This window comes from Argopecten irradians, chromosome 7 (genome assembly GCF_041381155.1).
Source record: "Argopecten irradians isolate NY chromosome 7, Ai_NY, whole genome shotgun sequence".
In the NCBI taxonomy this organism is placed as follows: Eukaryota; Metazoa; Mollusca; class Bivalvia; order Pectinida; family Pectinidae; genus Argopecten; species Argopecten irradians.
Window position 1 is genome coordinate 18006261 of NC_091140.1, and position 23081 is coordinate 18029341.

At 34.0% G+C, this 23081-nt stretch overlaps 1 pseudogene; it reads right to left on the reverse strand.

The window, feature by feature from the left end:
• Positions 1-10288: 10288 nt before the first annotated feature.
• Positions 10289-14426, reverse strand: LOC138326834 (cytochrome P450 2B5-like; annotated as a pseudogene).
• Between the last annotated feature and the right edge of the window lie 8655 nt (positions 14427-23081).

A 23081-nucleotide genomic window follows, 5' to 3' on the forward strand; every position in this document is an offset into this window, starting at 1 on the left:
AATATAATGTTTAGAAATTCAGATTGTTATTGCCGAGATAATGTTTTCGTGATTTCTTGAGACATGAAAATTATCGCGAAAATTTTATCCGTGAATTGTTTAGAATTGAGAAATGTTAAGCCAGCTTCCGAAGATTTCAAACCACTGAAATTTAATTAAAGATTTACTGTTCAATTCTAATTTTGAACCAGCTTAAGCAATCGGCGATGTAGTATCAGGAGGAGCACTGATAAGATACTAAGAATTGGATTTAATACGTATGGTGGCTGATTACGGCCATCTCGTGTTGTTGTGTTGTCGCCTTGTCGCGTTGTCGCCTTGTCGAGTTGTCGCGGTCTCAAACTGCGACAACCCGAGATTTAACAGTTAAAATGTCAACTTGTCGCGTTTTCGAACCGCGACAAGTCGACAACACGACAAGACGACAAGTCGACAACACGACAAGTCGACATTTCAAACACGCTAATTAGCGCGTACAGAATATCGTGTTGTCGCGGTAAAATGTCGACTTGTCGTGTTGTCGAGTTGTCGTGTTGTCGACTTGTCGTGTTGTCGAGTTGTCGACTTGTCGCCTTCCTGTTACTCATGCGCAAATCATTTGAAATAGCCACTATCTTTGAATATAGAAAACTGAAGTCAGTGCTTGTACCATAGACCATATTGGTGGCATATTTCTGCCATCGAGTTACCGACTTACGACTTAATGATGTCGACATAATTAAGGCATTAAGTCGACATCATATCGGAAGATGTCGACATAAACAGAAGAATATGTCGACTTACCACATGAACCTGCCCACATAATGATTCCAAGATAATTATGTAGAAAGTCGGTAACTCGGCGATTAATCGTGTTTATGCTCGGGTGTGACACCGACTTGTCAGTTATTGATGTCGACATCTAAACTAAAAGATGTCGACATCTGGTCATGAAAGTGGAATTCAAAGGCCATCCTTTCATAGGGCACTGTGTATATGAAGCAAGGCGCCATACAGCAGAGTTCGACGTTGATTTTGTTAATTCAGAAAAGTTTTTATATATTTGATTACAAAATTAAAAATTGTGATCCTGCATATCCCGGCCATGCAGCTGTAGCCTGCGTGTACGCACACATTGTAGCTGTTAGTCCGAGCTGAGGAAGTTAGAGTGCAAAAGGACTCTGCTTTGTACAACGAATTTCCATCCTCTTGGCCACAGGGACCTGGCACGATTTTTTTAAACTAACAGTACACATATATATATATTCTAGTATCAAGGGTATGAACTCGGCAGTAGAGAAAAACGGACCTATTTTTTTTAAACCGTGATTATTTTATTTTTTATGTATACTATTGAGTTAAAAATTTTCGTGCCAGGTCCCTGTGCTCTTGGCCATAATCATTTATCAATATATGTAACCGTGGGTTGAAAATTCGTTTAAAAGCTGTGTGTGTGCTTTGTGGATTAGCATTCGTACTAAGTCCATGTGGTACATACCGTACTATACTATATTACAATTATTTTTTCAAGATTTCATTTTTTGAATCACGAAAAATACCAGTTACGTAATTTAAAAGCCAAAAAGGTCACAGTACAGATACGCAATACCCATTTGGAAACCAGCTTTACTTGTTAGCTTGCCCTGTCCATATATATACATTAATATTTACATCCCTCGATACACTTATATAAAGGCACAACGAATTTTTGTTACGGTCTTAATGGCCAGATTCAACCTTGGGGCTAAAAATTCTCCCGCGGGACGCGGTTTTAGCTCCAAACTCGGGATATATCTGCATCTATTTTTTGTAGTAAAAACGTAGTAAAAAATGTCACGTGCTTATACCTCATTTCATGCCATTGGCCGGAATATACAATTGTATTATGGGTAACTAGTGATCACGTGATTGTGTGTTTACTTCCAAATATGGTGATAGTTTGCTTGCCATTTCTTCGGAGAAATTGATTTATTTGAAAATATTTAGACTCCAAAATATTATTAATATTGCCTGCATATCATTTTGACTTGCACATATGTATTATTTTACTATAAATAATGATCTGAAATGAGTTATAAAACTGTCATTTTCACGTTTTGTAAATAAATGATATAATGCGAATTGACCAATTCAATAGGTCTAACCGTCTAATCTAGGATCAGCGAAGATCGGCTACTCCCGGCTAAATTCGTAGAATTCTAAATTTATATTTATATATATTATTACCTGCTTTAGGTTTCAGAACATAAACATGTACATATAACACAGAGAAAATAAGATCTTCTTCAAAAGGCCTAATTATGTATAAATACCAGGTCAGAGAAATCACTCTATTTGGAAGTAAACACACACTCATGTGATCACTAGTTACCCACTAATACAATTCCATATTTATTTCGGCCAATGGCATGAATGAGGTATAATCACGTGACTTGTTTTACTACGTTTGACTACAAAGAACGCGTGTTTTGTGCTGTTGTGCCATTATTGGGAAAATCCCCCGCGGATCGTGGTTTCATTTCCACCATTTGAAACAGAAGGCTTAGAGTAGACTTTCATTGTGAAACATTGATAAATTGAAGATTACATGTTGTGCCATGGCAGATGTCAAAGTTCATTTATATATACTCGACAATTACTTGAAACATCATCTAATAAATTTGTTTTGAAATTATAATTGATGTTGACCAGGAAATGTACCAGTCTAAATTTTGGTTGAATAATGCATGGAAAGTGAATTATTCAAACACTCTGGATATCGAATTTTTTAATCATTAATTTCTTTTGAACTCGGGACTTTTTGGGTGTGTAGATGTAATTAGGGGAAAGTTGATAACTTTTTATAATATATGTACCCTAATTTTCTTTTGTTGATTTACGGACCCTGAAAGATACGGATTATGCGGCTTTAACTTTTCCACTTTGTGGAAAATCCTTCAAATCGGATTTATCTCCCTTGATTAAAATGACAAACCATGTACCTTTGCTATGTTATAAAGTTTTTAAAATTTTTTTTTTAAATTCAATAATGAATGCAGATCAAATATATTAATCAACAAATATGTGTATTAATTTAATTTGAAACATGTTTGTTTTGCTGAAAATTTGCAAAAAAAAAAAAAAAAAAAATATCAATACAAAATATTCATGATTGTAATTTGTTGTTGTTTTTGTACTTGCTGTAAAATGAGAAAAACCGTGTTGTGGAGAAGAAGTTTGTTAAAATTTGAATTTTTTACAAATGGATGAGAGTTGAGAATGTCTAACAGTCACCTGAATTCAGATATGCACAGTTATGAATAATGTTTTGCTTTTAAACAAACAAATAAATATGTCTCCTATATAAACTACATTGTATGGTAAAGACCCTATCCCCTGGGGAAAATTCCGAGACCCCAGGGCCATGAAATTCACAATATTGGTAGAGGGCCTTGAGACCTGCCATGTAATCACATAAGCCCGTGTTTCTTAGTATATGTGTACATATGTATTAGATTCCCAAAAAGCTAAGTGGGCTATGCGGAAGCTTATAACTATTTGTTTGGAAATAATATGGAAAATAAACTATGATATGATAGTATTGCTAACAATTTCAAATGGTGGAAATGAAACCACGATCCGCGGAGGATTTTCCCCATAATTGTACAAAACACGCGTTCTTTGTAGTAAAACGTAGTAAAACAAGTCACGTGATTATACCTCATTCATGCCATTGGCCGAAATAAATATGGAATTGTATTAGTGGGTAACTAGTGATCACATGAGTGTGTGTTTACTTCCAAATAGAGTGATTTCTCTGACCTGGTATTTATACATACTTTGGCCTTATTTTCTCTGTGTTATATGTATGTTCTGAGCCCTTAAGTAGGTAATAATATATATAAATATAAATTTAGAATTCTACGAATTTAGCCGGGAGTAGCCGATCTTCGCTGATTTTAGATTAGACGGTTAGACCTATTAAATTGGTCAATTCGTATTATATCATTTATTTACAAAACGTGAAAATGGCAGTTTTACAACTCATTTCAGTTCATTATTTATAGTAAAACAGTGCATATGTGCAAGTCAAATGATAAGCATGCAATATTAATAATATTTTGGAGTCTAAATATTTTCAAATAAATCAATTTCTCCGAAGAAATGGCAAGCAAACTATCACCATATTTGGAAGTAAACACAAAATCACGTGATCACTAGTTACCCATAATACAATTGTATATTCCGGCCAATGGCATGAATGAGGTATAAGCACGTGACTTTTTTTTACTACGTTTGACTATGTACAAAAGAACGCATGTTTTTACTACGAAAAATAGATGCAGATGTATCGCGAGTTGGGAGTTTAAAACCGCGTCCCTGGAGGATTTTTAGCCCAAAGTTTGAATCTGACCATTAAGACCGTAACAAAAATTCGTTGTGCCTTTATATAAGTGTATCGAGGCAGAGATTTACATTTAAATCTGTAGGCCAAGCTAACAAGTAAAGCTGGTTTCCCAACGTGTATTGTGTACCTGTACTGTGACCTTTATGGCTTTTAAATTACGTAACTGGGTTTTTTTTCGGGATTCACAAGAAAATACAACATAAAAAAATTTTTTTTTATTTTTTTTTTTAAATTTTTATTTTCATTCATTCTTTTAATATAGTATAGTACGGTATGTACTACATGGACTTGGTACGAATGCCAATCAACAAAACACACACACAGCTTTGAAACGAATTTTCAACCCACGGTTATATATATTTATAATTCGTTGTACACTTCCTTAGCTCGGGCTAACAACTACGTACACGCAGGCTACAGTTTCATGGCCGGGATGTGCAGGATCACATTTTTTTTTTTGAAATCAAATGAATAAAAACTTGAATTAACAAAATCAACGTCGATCTCTGCTGTATGGCTTTTGCTGCATTATACACAGTGCTCTATGAAAGGGTGGCCTTTGATTTCCACTTCCAAGACCAGATGTCGACATCTTTTAGTTTAGATGTCGACATCAATAACTGACAAGTCGATGTCACACCCGAGCATAAACACATTAATCGCCGAGTTACCGACTGTCTACATAAATATCTTGGATTCATTATGTGGGCATGTACATGTGGTAAGTCGACATATTCTTCTGTTTACATGTATGTCGACATATTCCGATATGATTTCGACTTAATGCCTTAACGATGTCGACATTATTAAGTCGTAAGTCGGCAAATCGATAGCAGAAATATGCCACCATAAAATTGCAATATTTTCCAATTTTCGGATTAACGGGCCTTCGAACTATTAGGCCTTAGCGGTTCAAGTGACCTTAAAATTAACAGATGACGATTACTGCGTACTAATCAGACGGCGTGACCAGACCATTATTACACGATTATCATATAATAAACAAATTATTGAAATTCATAGTTCAGAGAAAAATAATACTTTGACAACTCTCGGTAAAGAAATTGCTATCAAATTTCTTCATCTAGGTACAAACACATGCACACAATTATTTTCATTAGCAATCCAATATGGCGAGTGTTATCCATTGTTTGCGCATGTGTAACAGGAAGGCGACAAGTCGACAACACGACAAGGCGACAACACGACAAGTCGACAAGGCGACAACACGACAAGTCGACAACTCGACAACACGACAAGTCGACATTTTACCGCGACAACACGAGATTCTGTACGCGCTAATTAGCGTGTTTGAAATGTCGACTTGTCGTGTTGTCGACTTGTCGTCTTGTCGTGTTGTCGACTTGTCGCGGTTCGGAAACGCGACAAGTCGACATTTTAACTGTTAAATCTCGGGTTGTCGCAGTTTGAGACCGCGACAACTCGACAAGGCGACAACACGACAAGGCGACAACACAACAACACGAGATGGCCGTAATCAGCCACCATAAATACGTTATTTTACTGGTCTGTCTTTGGTTGGTACAATGGTAAAACGAAAAATGCTTTCCATTTTTTACCAGTTAAGGTGATCACCAACCAGGCACGAGGGTTTCTCGATTATCCTTGCTTCAAGTCTCAAGATATCCTCACCATAGTTTCCCAGTTCAATGTGCGTGATTTTAGTAGATTTAGTCGTTTTCTGAAACGAAAAACACATAATCCTCATATATGTAGCGTATTTCTCTAACATCAATTTTACCTTAAATTAGTTCTTCATTTCTAATGGTAGGTAAACGTGTCTGTTTTGGTGAATCACTGGCGAGGATGGAATTATATTTGTTCTTGACGTCATTAGTGCAAAATTTCTAGTTTTTACCCGAATTCCCAGACAAATTTCCATCGACTGCCGGAATTCTGGGAATAGGAAGTTTCAGAAAAGATGGCGTGACGTCACAGAAAGTTTACATCCGGGTCCTCAAAGGTACAAACACAGTATGGCGACTAATAAAAACATATACGCACATCTCTGCTACACAATCGATACGTTGACAAAAGTTTACACGTTCATACTTCTAAATTCTGATTTTGAAATGGTTTCTTATTGTTTCAGCGGTTATAGACAGACATTTATATTTTTATATTTACAATTGTTTATTGCTTAATATATTTGTGTAGATTTAGTGTTGGTCATGAAGCCAGCTTGCGAAGCGGTGCCGGACCGTCACACGTACCCGTTTTTTGTTTTTTTTTTTTGTTCTCACGTAGAAATCCACTTTATGGAAAAGTTATGAATAGATTATAAATTTTATTGTGTCATGTTTCTGTTATACATGAACGAAATTTAATATGAACCACCTGACTAGACCACTCGTGCATGGCTTCGCTGGTAGATCACCTCAGGCCACAGCCCATAGTTGGGAAATTAATAATATTGATACGTAATTACCAACACATATCTTTTCACATATCACTTGTGAAAGATATATATTTCGTTCTTTACCATTTATATATTGTTTTAAATTAATGCTATAAACCACTGTGTTACACATACATACAGATCTACATGTGTACGTACACGTATGGCTGACAATATCTCGAAAAATAAAATGGTGAAATCTTTCAGTTTTCACGCTGTAGAGTTTAATTTTAATTTTCAGTCGCTTTTATTCCATGGACTGCTATGTGAAGTCCCAAATTTAAGTGATATTACTTTTAGATATAATTTGAATACATGTTATATAGACTACATTTAGATTTATGAATATAGATCGTAGAACTGTAAATACCGACCAGGACACATTGCGCGCGGTTTCGAGAATCCTAAAATACTTAAAGTTTTGTTAAAAAATATGATAAAAAGTAACTATAAACTGACGCATTTGTATGTCATTAACTGAACTATGTAAACAAATATCGCAAGCGGCGGTGTGCCCACCATATTAATGTGTACAGATATATATATTGAGTTGTACCTTTGAGGGCCCGGATGTACCTTTGTGTGACGTCATCCCCATCTTCTCTGAAATCTCCTATTATATTGTGAGAGGACCATTAGATTTCAAACGTCGTGTCGTGAAACTTGACTGATAGATAGACATACTTTTAATTTATATGAAATCGTGGTCTAAAATCAAGACCGATTCCTATTTTAGCCGAATTAGTGCACGTCGCATGGCTGCTGAAGTGTGGATATCGTTTAACTCCCTATGTACATTGGGTAATAATGTAGCTATATATTTCATTTCAACAAAATTTATTTCAAATAAATTGAAATGGGATCAAACAACAGGCAGTGCCTATGTAAGTTCTCTCCCTGGTAATATAATGTATATATACAAATGACATGAAAGAGTATTTGAAAGCATTTGAAAGTATATGTTTCAGAAGTCATGACAGAATATGAAATATTATTAATGAGATTATAGATAGTAATTTTGTTTTTCAAAAAGTATAATAATAAAGAAATGAGAAATGCAGCAGCCACGAAGAAATTATCTTCACCCACCAGATACAGACCAGAAAGTCCATGTGGCTAATAAGCCGATGGTCATCCACCAGATTCAGAAATTCTACCATGGCTGCTGCATTCATGTATATGATTTAAAAGATAAAATGTTGCCGAATATTGAGATAAAGTTTGATATGAATTTATACTTGTCACGACACATGCATTAATTTTAACAATTACCTAAACAGATATGTAGCTAAAATAAATGTATTAATCATGTATTCTAAATAGTATGACAACTTATATAATACTACGTAAAATTTACAACTAATAAATGATAAATGATAAATCTATATATACCGTAACTTAGACGGAGACATGCTAGAGCCCCAAACAGTTCGCTCATTAACAGTTACACATGTAACAATACGTCTAGGCTTATCCTCTAAACTTTCATTCGCATCGATTAGAAAACTGTAGATACGATGTAATAACTATTTAAATGATCTTCAACCTTAATCTCTTATCATACCGTGTATGTTGTAGTATCTTACGTATCCGTTCCAGATGATTGAGAATTAAAAAAAATGAATAGAATCTATGTCTGTCAATGACAAACTGTTAATGACTGTTGCTCGACTAACCATCTTTTCTTCTCAACTTAATGATTTCAAGATTGAAAGATACAGTGAATGCATTTGAAGAGGTTATAAAAGAAAAATCAGTGTGACTTTAAAATCAAATTGAAATAATATACACTGTACATGTGCGTACATTTTTTTGAAGTTGGATAAAAAAAACCTCTATGAATGAGGCCTTCCAGTCCTGTATGCTTACCCGGGTACATAAAGCCAGGCGCAGAGAGTTTTCCATTGTGGCTAATTGAATGTTTATAATTACACGTATATAAAGCCTTTCTCAGCAGTTATGAAATAACCATTTTGACGAATAGGAATGTATACATGTATAATTATATAAATCACATACATTGACAGCAGTTATAAAATACTCATGATTTGATCCTTGCTTTTTTTGTTTAAAAGATAATGTATGAAGAAATATGACAGTGCCATGGATATTTTTGTGGGAACAATCAATTATTTTCAATATTTTTATCCTCTGGAGATAAGAAAAAGTTTCTAAGGTGTTAATGGTGTAAAGTAAGTCTGCTCCTGGTTTAGTAGAGAAAAATACCATTCGTCAGCAGTGTAGCATCTTTATATGTGATACCACCACTGAGCACGCTTGTTGATGTGTATACTGCAATTATTCTGCTTTTCATCAAGGAAATAAAAATGTATTAAAACACTAAAAGTGTTAGAAATATACACACGCTGAAACTAAATGTTTATTAAATATCGTTTTACGAGGCTTGGGGACATTACATACAACGTTTATTGCCTTTTGAATGAAGGTAATGACTTCATTACTGATATATAGTCTCTTTACCCAAATGCCTAATCGAAAACTAAATCCAAATAATGATACGTTTTAAGCTTCCTTTGATGGTGATATTCATCTGAATTCATTTCATCTCTAATGAGAACAATTCGATCCTACATTACCAACAAAATGATAAGTCTGTGTCCATAAAAAGGCAGAGAGCATACCAAGGATCAACAGGGATTAGATAGGCCCTGGTCGGTAGAATTATGACTTTGATTAGTTGTCCGGTAGTATATCTCTAGTGTTTATTTGGAACTTAGATGTTGAATTAGCACCTCAAGTTTATCTTTGGTATCTTGACCATGAGTGATAAGAAATACTGTAAATATATCTATTTATCTTATGATTTTACTTTTTTTGATATTCTCATAGGATTTAGGATGACAATGGCTATCAAACCAAATGTACTTGCATTGTTTTGCATTCTGTACTTATCGTGTCATAAGTATGATAACGTTATCATCCAACAGATAACTTTGACAATCTCAGTTGGGCTTTATTCCTATTGTAAAACAAATGGTCAATAAAAATCCTTTTTAACCTTGAAATTTTTTTTTCGAAGTTTTTTGACCATTGAGGTTTGAAGAATTTTGATTCACAATTCAACTGAAAAACGTAACAATTACACGTTATTGTATGTCCTATTACGCCTATATTCTCTTATAAGCTTAAAGCATATTAACAAATTTCATATTTCCAAGATTTTTGTTCTCCCAATAATGATATTTCTCACACTATTGGCATCAATTATGGGAAGATAGCAGTGATAACTAAAGCACGTCCTTATAAAATAGCAAATGCTTCAAACAAACTTACTTTCGCTGCGCCTTAAGTTCGCGTTTTCCGATGATGTCTCATCTGTGATCTCTTTATTAAAAAAAACCAAACAAACAAACAAACAAACAAACAAACAAACAAACAAACAAAAACAAGAATCTTGTCTTTTTCTTTTATTATCAATTGTACGTTTATTCAGTCACAGGAAAAAGTTAACTTCAACGTAAATATTAAAGATGCTGCTATGGAAAAGCTAATTTTCACTCAATTTACGCAACTGAGTGTGATTTTGTTTCTAAATTACTCGGTTACCTACTTAAAACCTTATATATATTCCCAAATCAGAAATTATAATTCGTGAGATATGCACTAGTTTCCAGAAAAGACTTTATATTAACTTTACCTGTGATTTGATTCCTTTGACTGCATCATCAGTGTGCCAATAACTTTTATTGAAATGATAAATTATTCGAGATTTCTAAAATAATAACACAACAACGTAAACATACATCATTTAATCTTAAAGTGCATGCGCATAAGGATATTCAAACATTCAAGTATGTTAACACGATTGAAGCTGTTTATTATTTCAATTTCATTTTTATCTCTTACTTACTCGCGCTTTATCGCGATTTTTGCTTATTTGACACTATTCGCGATTCGTATAAAACGGGTATGTGTTTTTTGCTTGATTATATATGTATAGTTTTGTGTAACATTATACAGATGAAATATATTGCAACATTTTTGCCTAATCTATATAAGGACTATTTAACGCAATATTTACAGTCTTACAAAATGTACAAATGAATTCGGATTCTGTTTTCAGTTCCTCCAGCGAAGATACCCGGCATATCAAACAAAAGCAATTTAGCATATTGATTATTGAATATAAATGAATAGTATGTCCAGATATCACTCAAGTTTCACCGCTCGACACTTGAAGTCTAGAGGGCCTCTGACGATTCCCATAATCCCGTCAGTCGATGGAAGTTTGTCTGGGCTCTCAGGTAAAAACTCGAAATTTTGAACCAATGAAGTCAAGAACAGGAATAATTCCATCCTCGCCAGTGATTCACCCAAGCAGATTCGTCTTCCTAGGAACAGAGAGCAAACACTAGGAAGGTAGATTTGATATGAGACATTCTACACATTTCAATACTACTACGGCATTTAGTTTTCCTTTAAAATAACAATAATCACATAAAAATTACTCATTAATTTCGCTGTTTTGCATGCACAATGATAGACAACGAACGCGCGGGAAACGTAAGAAAAAGCGTGTTTTAAAAATTAATATTAAACGTATTTTAATTAAGTTATTTAGAATGATAATGAATGCGGTCTTACTTTATACAGACTGAGCCATTTTAACCAATTTTGGGATAAAACGTGTACTCATAATAAACCGATGTACTAATAGAGTGTTCACTCTTCATTCCTTAATACAAAATTGAATGGAGCTAAGAGTACGATTAAGAGTTCTCAAGTTTTTCATTAAGGGCATTACCTCGTGAATCCAATGCGAAGTTAATCATTCTTATATTTTTCAAAGTATACACAAATATGTTGCAACTGTAAAATGATATCACCTAGACCGAAGGCCATGACACGCTTTTCTTCGCCATTCAGCTGACCGTCTGTTCCTAGAAATCTCTCGGGAGCAAATTTCCCAGGATCTTGGAAAATGTCTGGGTCGGTCATGACGGAGTCAAGATTCGGTATAATCAAACTCCCTTTTGGGATGACCATTCCCTGGAAATGGATGTCTTTTGGAGTTCCGTGAGGTCCCGCAAGAGGGCCTATATTGCCCATTCGGAATACTTCTGTTATAAAAGCCTTGTAGTATGGCATGTCGGATTGGTCGGTGAGTGATGGAAGTCTAGATGTTCCGACCAATGTCATTATCTCCTGCCGAAGTTTGTCTTGGACGGGTTTGTTATGAATGAGGTAAATTATGGCCCAGCGGATCATGGTAGCTGTCGAGTCTGTTCCAACAGCAAAGAGATTCATTACAGAAGCCAGCAAATTCAAATCTGGAATAAAATGAAAGGAAAAATGAACTATTGTAGTAAACTTAATCTGGCTAATATTCTAGGAAATTACAAAGTGTCTTTCAACATGATTTTTTTCATATGGGAAGAGGTCACGATGACCGAATAGCTAAGTTTTTTCCGATATTTTACAACTATCCCGCTTTCTCTTGTTTAAAAAAAACTCGTGCAGAAATCGCAAGGTACTGGTAGAATGTCAGTGATTTGTTTCAGATAACTTGGACTTTTCTCCATCTACTTATTCTGATATTCTGACATGCACTTAAATTATCCTAACTGTTATCGAGAAATAAAACAAAATAGGCGTACACAATAACCAAATACATGTTTAAAAAAGCATCTGGTATTTGATTGGAAACAAATATAAAAAGTTACTTGTAATTATATTAATACTGATATGTATAAGAATTTGTATAATTTTTAAGCCTTTAAAAACAAGAAAAACAAAACCCGAAAGCAAACAGCATCATCGCGTCGTCCCTTTGTCCAAAAGATTTATTTTAAGCTTGTATTGATTTTAGAGCAACAGTTGAATTATCAAGAAATGTTTTTTAAAAAATTAAATGGATTCGGTTTCCTCTACGGAATTGATCATTTGATGATGTGACACTGAAGTAATTTTCTCCATCTTTAGGACTATGTCTTAAGTAAATTTTACATATTAGGGGTGTATTTTCCTTCCGAAAGAAAAATTAATATCAAGTTCAGATGTACCTAATTTCATACAAAGTCCAAAATGAACTGAAAGAAACTCCGCCTTCATAGCTTACCGTCAAAGATGGTATCCTCTTGGCCATGCTGTTTTTGCTGACTTAGGAAAGCATCGATGAAATCTCTGTGATTTTCTTCGTCAAACGTGTTTCGATGTTCAATTATTTTATCTAGTACGAAACTTTTGATGTTATCTGTATTTTCAATCAATTTCTTGACGTTGAATAAATCTCCAGGTACGTATTTAAGAAAAGGGAAGGCTTGTGCAGGACTTCCCGTTGCCAGTAAACGAAACTCCTCGGCAAAATGAGAAGTGAAACTTTTAAGTCATCGTATTCAAATCGGTTTCCAAATGTAATACTACATATCATATTTGATACAGCCATGACAGTTAAATCTCTAATGTCGTAAGGTTCTCCGTTTTGGTGTTCGATGACATTCAAATAAGATGCTATTTCCTTTTGTATTCTGGATTCCATAGAATACCTCCCGAAACCAAAGCTACGAAGTGCAGTTAAAACAAATGCTCGTGTTTGTTTCCAGTTCTCGCCATTGGAAAAGGCAACTCCTAAACACCAAAAAATAAAACGCTTTGTTTCTATGTACATTAAAACATATCACATATTTTATCAGAATTTTGTATATTTTGAAGTAGAACAGAATATTTATTAAATGTTTTCAAGAATATTAAAAATAAAACTATTGTTTTAGTTTGAATGAATACAATACAATACGTTTCAATCACACGTTAGATGCAAATAGAATAGTGATTATAAATTTTATATTTTTTTAAATTCTTTAACAGTGCAATTATTTATTGTGTTTTCACTGATTTTTTAATCAGCAATGTCACCGATAGAATACATAGCGTTCACATTGTCAACATAAATAACAAATACTGATACATAAATGTTGTGAGAGTCCCTACAATACCTCTATTCTGTAAAAGGAGTCCATTTGCCATTGATTCAAATCGGTCTGAGAAGTGCTCGGCGTGCTTGATGAAAGCTTCTTTTAGCGGCTCCTCTCCACTGATCACCACGGCTAAGTTAACTCCAATCTTCACACTGTACACGTCGCCATATTGTGCTCGGAGTCTCCGAAACACCTCCAGGATGTTCCCTTTTCGAAACAACATAATACTTCCTATGATTGGGTACCGCGTCGGACCAGGCGGGAGATTGTCCGGCCACGGTAGTGACCAACTGACCATCAAAACCAAGAGTATCACAGCAATTGCCACGGTCAAAGTGTTAAAGCTGAGGAAGGAGCTAAAATCCATGTTGTTTGCTTTCAAAAACCGGTTTGCTTTTTGCATGGAGAAAATTACATGCATAATAGATACATGTATATATACATCTGGTGAAAAGTTGTCTAAAGCTCATTTTTGCAAGTCAACCAAAAAACATTATCTACTCTATCGAAGATATTCCATCACTTAAATCTTCATGCTTGGTCGGTGTTTTTCCATGATGTCGCTAAAATTGATATGACTAATTCTAAATGCACATCATTAAGAATATATATGTAAATGCGCAAAAAAATATGCCAGATTCTCCATCTTTTTAAGTTTAATTATCATTTTGTGTACCAGGTAGTCAAACGATTTATCACCTGTTCTAAAGGACATGCGCATTTGAGACATCTAAAGCAACATTCTGATGTTATCTTATTATATTTACATTTTGCCACAGCGACTCCCATTACTCTAATGATAATCGTGATTTGCATTATGAGCCAATAAATGCAAGCTAGACTGGTGGAGTAATATCTATAAAAATGGATGTGAGTCTTGTTAACTGACACCATGTTTGTCCGCGCGGAAAAAAATTGACATATATACATGATATACCCTGGTTGTTAGGTTTGCTATCGATTTTGGGGCCAATTAATGTGTCTCGACAGATTACAACAAACACTCCATCTCTGCATCGTGTGTTCGAATATCATGTGGGACAAAATGCCAGGTATTGATCGCTGGTCGGTGGTTTCCCCCGGGTACTCCGGTTTTCCTCCACCATCAAACCAGGTACGTCCTTACATGGACATGGCTGTTAATTTGACGTGCAACTCAACAAAGTTAAGTAACTAAGCAAAGCATAATGAAGAGTTCTGTCGTGTTTACATGTTTGATCAAAACATTTCACCTGGTATCCAATCAGCGTAAGTATTTCTCTGTTGCTTCCTATTCCTTCTTGATTTTGAGCGGTTTATTCTTTTGTTATCAAAATTTGGATATGCTGATGTTTAAAGCTGTGCTATTATATAAATGTATCGGTGCGTTCTGCATTAAAGACAACTGTCGAATATGAATGTATCCAATCCATAACGATTTTTTGATAAATCATCCTTTTAACACATGCGATTCCTGTGCTTTTCCTTTTTGTATAACTTTATCCGGATTACAAACAGTGTCCAAAACATGCGTGAGTTTTGCCGAAATACATATTATTAATGCGAAAGTAAAGACAACAATATTTGCCGTTGTGACTAATTATGCAGATATCATGATTGCTGCTTTGATGCAAATGAGACACCGAGAGATGAGACGGCAGGTGAAAATTAATTCAACCCAAAGGGGGATAATCCCTTTCCCAGAGGAGACAACCTGCGAAAAAACGTCACCGTATAAGCTGACGCGAACTACAAGTCATATGGTGCATTCATGGTGTCATCTTGCCCAACGACATTGAATGGTGAAAGAAGTTAAACATAAATGCGGCTCCATTACTTAAAAGAGGAGTCTTATCCCCGGGATCGAGATATGTTGTCTCGCACCACAAAGAGTGGATGATTCTTTTCTCGTAAACTCTGCACCACATCGTTTCTAATAATGACATGTAAGCAACGCAAGAAGTTAAACATGACGAGTGAGACAGCATTTTTTAAAACTTAATTTAATGTCAAAAACTACCTCGCAGTTTGTGATATAATTTTTACTGTAAAAATACTGTACCTCACCTTTAACGGACCGTCACCTTTCAGAGATCATTCTCTCGTATACTCCAGCATTTTATGAGGTAATTTAATATTCTTGTGGCTTTTTTACATTCTATGTGTAATATTTTTTTAATTATTTTGTTATTAATACAGTGTCAACTGGTGTGTGATATGTATCATTTTAAAAAAAAAAAAAATATATATACAGATAAAATCATCATCAATCCAAATCGTATGTAAACGAAAGTATTAGGATTAAAAAAAAACATTAGATATCAGTGCGTAATTCGGCAATTAAAAATGATTAGTATATTCGGTTTAAAGGTTTTGATAGACGTTATAGTTCAATTCAAATTGTTTATTTCCGTAAGCCTTGCGGCTTATAAGACACAAAGTACAATTTTAATACATATTGAACAATTTAAACATGTACAGGAGAGTGATTGTATACAATAAAACACAAACAGTTACGGTGTATTAAGAGACTGAGAACGTTTCTGGAATGCAAGTTTTAAGAACTTTTCGAGATTATTTAAAACTTTAACATTATTTACACTGAGCAATTGAACAAGTTTGAACACACTTGGATGATAATGATAATAAGGTTTCAGATATCTTGTTCGTAGTTGGGTATAAAAAGGACATGAACTCATCTTCTATATCATAGGTATTACAAACTGTACAGATTGGTCGTGCCACATTTTGAAACCTACCACTTTCTTTATTTAACTTATGACTACTTAATCGTATACTTGTAATACTGTTTTTATACTTTTGATCAATGGGTTTCTTTAAATAATATTGTAAATCAAAATTGTCTACTAGATGTTGATACAAAATTCATTTTGAGGAATTCTGTATTCTGTATGAAATTTCTTGAGTACATAAATCATATTTTTTTTTCTTCAATTAGTTTATATACAATATTACTCTCATACGTACTCTTCCACAAATACCCCAATCCTAGCTTATTCAGTTCGGCTTGTACATTCATGATCCAATCATCATTATCTAATATTCTTTGCTCATAACACGCTTATAATATACAATTATCGGTTTCTTTAAGTTTTACCCAGTATTTCAATATTTTCATTTTCCGGATAATATGCATAGGCAATCTATCTAACTCATTGTATACAAGATCGTTACAAGTGTTTTATCGACGCCTAGAATTCTTTTACAAAAACTAACATGTACTTTTTCAACCTCAAGTGCTCTATGAAAACCCCATACTTCACATGCATAACCTAATACACTACTTACGTAAGTGTCAAATACTGAACATAATGTTTCGGTGTTAAAACTATGACTTTTTAATTTATCATTATGATTAAAAAACCTTCAAAATATGCTTCTTTTTAATTTATTTGATAACGCAAAATATGCTTTTTTGCCCTTTTCAGCTACATGTTAAAATCAAGTTAAAATCATCTACCACATCTACTACTTTATGGTCGTAAAACCATTTTTCTTCTTGTCTTACAATACTACCATTTCTAAAAACTACAATTTTACTTTTTTCTACTTTAAGTGTAAGCTTCAATTCATTATTATACAAAAGCATTGCATCCGACGTTTGTAAAGTATGCGGACTTTCTGCAATAAGCACTGTATCGTCCGCGTACATACTGTAAGTAAAAACAGGAACATCATACCAATTTCAACCGGTTGACAACTTTTTTTTAAATTTATTTCACAATCATTCACAAAAAGACTGTATAAAATTGGTGAGAGTACTTCGCCTTTGAAGAGACCGATTTTGTTATCAAAATATTCTGATATATGACCATTGTCTTTCACACATGATTTTACATTTTCATATTGAGACTTAATAATTTTTTTAAAATTTTCCTTGAACTCCGTGTTTTATAAGTTTACACCAAAGTTTCCCTCTATCAATGAGATCAAAAGCCTTTTTATAATCAATGAAACAACAGTACAAACGTTTCTTTTTATTAAGAGTTTTATTAATTAGTGATTGAAGGACGAATATTGCATCTACTGTTGAGTGACCAGCTTTAAAACCAAATTGAGCATCAGTTATAACAGAACTTTCCTTATCCCACTTAATCAGCCTTCTGTTTAACACTGCGGTAAATAGCTTTCCCATACAACTGACTAAAGTTATACCTCTATAATTATTGACATTATTTATATCACCTTTTTTATGTACTGGGACAATGGAGCCACGTGACCACACTTCTGGAAGGAACCCGGATTCAAAAATTCTTCTAAAGAGTTTTGATATACATGGTATCAAAATATCTTCACAATCTAAAAATAATTCGCTTAGAATTAGATCTTCACTGCAACTTTTATGTCTTTTCAGATTACGAATTGCAAAATGTATCTCCTCTTCAGAAAATGGTTCATCTAATTCATTAAATATTGTTGAATCTATATCGTTATGCGACAATTCGTCACTAATGTCATTTGTATTAATGTTACTACTAAAATAGTCTAAAAATTCATCCATACTAATATGTGGTTGGGATACATGATTTTTACGCTTTGAAAAATATTTAGAGAATTTCTTGGGGTTATTCTTTCTGAGAAACTCTACCATATCACCTTCTTGTCGTTTGTATTGCCGCTTAAGTCTATATTCCAACCTTTTGTAAGTTTGTTTTTTACTTGTAAGAACCGCATGATTATTATGTGTCTTGTTGAAATTAAAATTAAATAATGCACGTTTATACTCATTATATCTATTTTTACATTCATCAGTAAACGTGGTTTGTCCTCTTTATCACCTTTATACTGTTGCGGGTATTGATTCTTATTACTTGTATTTTTAACATTACAGTTTGGTAAAACAACATGATTTATATCACAACAAAATTTGGTTACATATTCATCAATTTTTTCTTGAGAATTCAACGACTTATCAAATATATTAATAAGGTCATGAACTATTGCTTGAAGGTCATTGCATATTCTATCTACATTGTCTTTGTTCCATCTCACAGTTTTTGTTGTACTATCACTACATTAGACATTATTGCGGTCATCAATTATATTAGTGTTACACATATTGAAGGAAAAACACAACGGTGAATGGTCAGACATAGTATTGAACTCGCCCGTGCCAAATTTTAAAGCATTTGAAATATAATCACAATCAACTAATAGATAATCAATTAGGCTCATTCCGTTGTTATTACAAAAGGTATAATTTCCATTTTTCATCGCCTGTATGGCGACCATTAACTATTCGCATACTTGTAGATTTACACAATGTAAGTAATTTTCTACCATATATATTTACATGTTTTTAACATGGGTAATAGCTATATAGAATCACGAGACTCAATGATTCTCCGTTCCTCAACTGGTTACCCAGGAGTACTAGGAGGCACACGTGACTGCCCTGACTGGGCCTGGACGAGGTTACCCTCGCTAAACTTCCGTTCCTCAACTGGCTGTCCAGGAGTACTAGGAGGCACACGTGACTGCCCTGACTGGGCCTGGACGAGGTTACCCTCGCTAACCCACCGTTCCTCAACTGGTTGTCCAGGAGTACTAGGAGGCACACGTGACTGCTCTGGCTCACGATCAGATGATAAACGTGGCCGACTGGATAACGGGGCATTATTATGCACAGATGGGGAAGAGGGAACACGTGATCGTTGTTTAACAATAATACCATTGTTAACATTAGATGATAGAACAACTTCACTAAAAGCTTCACTTATAGCTGTATTATGTTTGATAACAATTATTGATGGCTAATAAAAGAATATTAACGTCGTCAAACTGAACAATACGTAATTTACAAAACATTTGACGAGTTTATATGAAGATGAATACATGTATGTTTGATATATATATCTATACCTCCAATGCAGGTCTGCATAATACAAAGAAAAGAATACCTCAAAACGACACTGTACTACTGATATGTATACATAGATCTTACAGTTCTGCATAATTTACTTTTGATTTTATATTATAAAATTTATATTTTTCAGCATTGTGTATGTGAATATGCTATTCTATTTCTTTGCCTCACCGTGTTGTGCAATAACAGGATGGAAGGAAGTGTCCAGCATTGATTCCTTAAAACGTATGATTCTTGTCGCGCTGAATATTATTCGTGTGAAAGTAAAGAGAACAATGTGTGTCAGTGTGACCATTTCTGCAGATATTACGATGACTGCTAGACTACTTCGATGCAAATGAGGTACTTGGAAATAGAACAGCATTGGATAAATCGAGGATTCCTCCCAAAAGGGAGTTAATTCCTTTCCTAGGGGAGACAACCTGTGAAAAGATTTCTTTCCTGTCTTTGATAGAAGTACCAATGTCTCGTTCAAAAACCGACAATGTGCTTGCATTGGTGTCACAACATACACCATTGGATCCCAAGGCGGGTTAACATAATATGCGTACAATATTTTTACATAAGGGATGCACAATTAACACGTTCTTAGCAAGATGATATAATGCTAAAGATGAAGATCTAAAATTGTAATTACAAACTGCTTCCTTAGATATTGTTCTCATCATTTTAACTCCAATGTGATAACAAACAGGAACTTATAATGCTTTATACATGGATATGGTTTTAATCCTCTATACACAAGGGATTTTATTTGTTTTAAAATCCTAACAGCGCATGATAACAACGGCATGACAATCAATAATCAGTAATATATTTCGGCCATATTTCTGACACAACAAAGTAGTACACGCTGCCTAGGAATGAGATTTACCTTTCCGATCAGGTAAGTCTTTTTATATAGTGATAAAGGTTGAAGATATTTCAGAAATAAAATGCAAGGTAAAAAAACAACAATTATAATGCAAGAACATCTTTATCGCTGTCATGAGTTAGTCTTAGTCTCAAGCAGGCGTCGATTTCATTAGCAATAAGCTCCATATCATCTATTTACAGTGACCACAAAGAAAGTTCAATCACATGTATCACTTCTTCCTTCATGCGACCTATATTGCCATACTGTATACAGAATCAAATTGTCTGATTTATAAGGAATGTAAACTTACTGCAATATTTCTGACAACAAGCATTTATGTTAATTTAAATCCTTTCTAAACACACATCGTGGATGTATGGATTAGGATAGGTCAACAAGTTTGATCGGCAATCTTATAACACATTGATTTTTATACACACAACTTGTTAACTCCGTTCTCTGAGTACATGCTTAACATTGAGTATACACTAAAATTTTTCTTTCACAAGCATTTTTCATTCTCAGTTTTCACATTTTAAAGTCCCATCATGATTTAACAAACCCTCTGCTAAGATATGCATTAGGATACCTTATTAAACGTACTTCATTTGGTTTCTTTCTAATGAGAATAAATACGTTAATATTCAATTAGTAAAGAACTCTTAAAAAAGAACGGGTGGATTCCCAAATATAAAATACCTTGTGTAAACATATATATTCGACAACCGGATGGTAAACAAAACTAGGCGTTGCCATGAGCAAGAGTAGTTTAGAGTAAACGGTAAGCAATGCAACTGTTTTAACGTTTGACACTCATTTCTTCATATATATTGATTGTGTCTCCTCTAATGTTTATTATGCTTCATTTACAGCAGCTAGTTATTAAACTGTAATGATCAAGAAATGTTGTGTGTTAATAGTGAAATACATAACTCGGTACCAAAGTAGGGCATTTTATCGTTATGCATAACCACGAAATCTACAGGTTAATTACGTAAACTCCGAACCAATATTTTTCTGAACCCTTATGACCCACTGATCACAAATCAAAATGTTAACATTGCATAAGTTGGGATGATCTTCCGGTTATGACGTCATCAAGATGGCCACCATCTCGAATTTCACTACAAATTATAAAATAGTCATAACATTGATATTTTTCAACCGAAGTAGACAAATGAGGTATCAAAATGACCACAATAGAACAAAAAATACATAGCAGGGCCAAAAAATCCAATATATGTAGGTATTTCTACGCAGGAAATGAAATAATCGGATTTTAAGCTCAAAAATGGAGATTTTTTAGCAATTTTTTTTACATTTGGCTTGACGCGGCAAAAATGTTTCCCAACTGCAAACTATTATTCGTAATCGGTTATTTGACCTCTTATCCATCGGTTAAAACAACAACAGCGTCAAACTCGGATAGATATCAGCGTGGAATGTTAATTGTCTCAAAAGCAAGACATTCGCCAATACGGCTGATATGGGCCACACGTAAGAATGACAAAACAGTTACTTTAGTAAAGCAGTTGCCAAACGAGTTAAATGACAAAACATGTTGGCAAGTGCTTTTTACTGAAGCAGTTGCCATGACAATCACAACAAATGTGTGTACAACTACAGTTTAGTAAAGCAGTTGCCATGTCGGCTGATATGGGCCATCGTAGTTAAACTTATCATTTTAAGTTAAAAATCCTGACTGAATTGCAGTTTTTATACAAACTGATGAGGGCTTTGTCAAGACTCGTTTGAAACAATATGAAATCTCCAGATAAATGCACAACTTGGTTCACTCAGTTTAACTAACGAAAACGGCCAGTGAAATCTAATCATGATAGTAAAGTATTCGAATGACGAACAACACCATCAGTATCACACTATGGTATGTAGAACTTATTATGTTAGTATATGTCTTTTTTATTATTATTACAAGCTACCCGATATTTAAATCATATATAATATTTACATTTTATATATATCATTAGGTAAAATATGTGCTTTCGTGCAAATATCACATACATGTACATTGTATATAACAATCATAATAATAAAGCTAACAGAATTTTATAACATGTGTATTTATATATATTATTCATTTTTCACAAAAAATAATACGAGCAGCAACTTGAAACGTCATGATATGCACGTGCATATCAAAAGGTTTCCAATACTTTTGAATGACATGCGTATCAATTTACTAGTAAACGTTTCTGTTATAATTTGCGTGCCCCTGTGCTTTGGCTGAGGTGACCAAGATTGCATTTCACGGTCTCGGAATAGCAGTTGAGACTGCTTCTTTTGTGTTGTACACATGTTCATGACACATGTTCATAGAAATATAACTATTGAAAACAGATCTATCTAGATCTAATATCCGATGAAAAGTTATAAATATAAGACTACGATCGAGTAGCGATATGCCTAGGACGTCTTCTTGCAGGCAGTAAATTAAATTTGCAAATTAATTTTAATCTAGATGAAATTAATGATTTGTTTTAATTTCTGATTTATGTAAATAATGAATGTACTTGCCATATTTTCGACTTTAGACATGTTTATTTTGCTATTATAAATATCGATGCTGCTATCGTTTGTGCAATGAAATGAGATGAGTCATCTCGGTTTTAAGTGTCAAC